The following is a 1,286-nucleotide window of genomic DNA, read 5'->3' on the forward strand; positions in this document are numbered from 1 at the left end:
AGAGGAGCTGGTACCATTCCTTCTGAAACTATTCCAAACAATACAAAAAGAGGGAATTCTTCCCAAATCATTTTATGACACCAACATCATCCTGAATCCAAAACCCAGCAGAGACTCAACAAGAAAAGAAAACTTCAGGCCAATATCCATGATGAACATAGATGCAAAAATCTTCAATAAAATACTGACAAACCGATTGCAACAGCACATCGAAAAGCTTATACACCAGGAACAAGTAGGCTTCATCCCGGGGATGCAAGTCTGGTTCAATATATGCAAGTCTATAAACGTAATTCACCATATAAACAGAACCAAAGACCAAAACCACATGATTATCTCAATTGATGCAGAGAAGGCCTTTGACAAATTTCAACAGCCGTTTATGCTAAAAACCCTCAATAAGCTAGGTATTGATGGAACATATCTCAAAATAATGAAAGCTGTTTATGACAAACCAACAGCCAATATCATACCGAATGGGCAAAAACTGGAAGCATTCCCCTTGAAATGTGGCACCAGACAAGGATGCCCTCTCTCACCACTCCTATTTTAAATATAGTACTAGAAGTTCTAGCCAGAGCAGTCAGGCAAGAAAAAGAAATAAAGGGTATTCAAATAGGAAAGGAGGAAGTCAAATTGTCTCTATTTGCAGACGACATGATTGTATATATAGAAGAACCCATCGTCTCAGCCTCAAATCTCCTGAAACTGATAACCAACTTCAGCAAAGTCTCAGGATACAAAATCAATATGCAAAAATCCCATGCATTCGTATACACCAATAACAGACTTAAAGAGAGCCAAATCAAGAACAAACTTCCACTCACAATTGCCACAAAGATAATAAAATACCTAGGAATACAACTAACAAGGAACGTAAAGGATCTCTTCAAGGAGAACTACAAGCCACTGCTCAACAAAATAGGACATAAACAGATGGAGAAACATTCCATGTTCATATTAGGAAGAATCAATATCACGAAAATGCCCATACTGCCCAAAGTAATTTACAGATTCAATGCTATCTCCATCCAGTTACCAATGACCTTCATCACAGAACTGGAAAAAACCACCTTAAGCTTCATATGAATCCAAAAGAGAGCCCGCATAGCCAAGTCAATTCTAAGCAAAAAGAACAAAGCAGGAGACATCACACTACCGGACTTCAAAGTATACTACACATCTACAGTAATTAAAACAGCATGGTACTGGTACCAAAACAGAGATATAGACCAATGGAACAGAACAGAGATCTCGGAGGCAACACAACATATCTACAACCATCT

This window comes from Cebus imitator, unplaced genomic scaffold (genome assembly GCF_001604975.1).
Source record: "Cebus imitator isolate Cc_AM_T3 unplaced genomic scaffold, Cebus_imitator-1.0 Scaffold184, whole genome shotgun sequence".
Lineage (NCBI taxonomy): Eukaryota > Metazoa > Chordata > Mammalia > Primates > Cebidae > Cebus > Cebus imitator.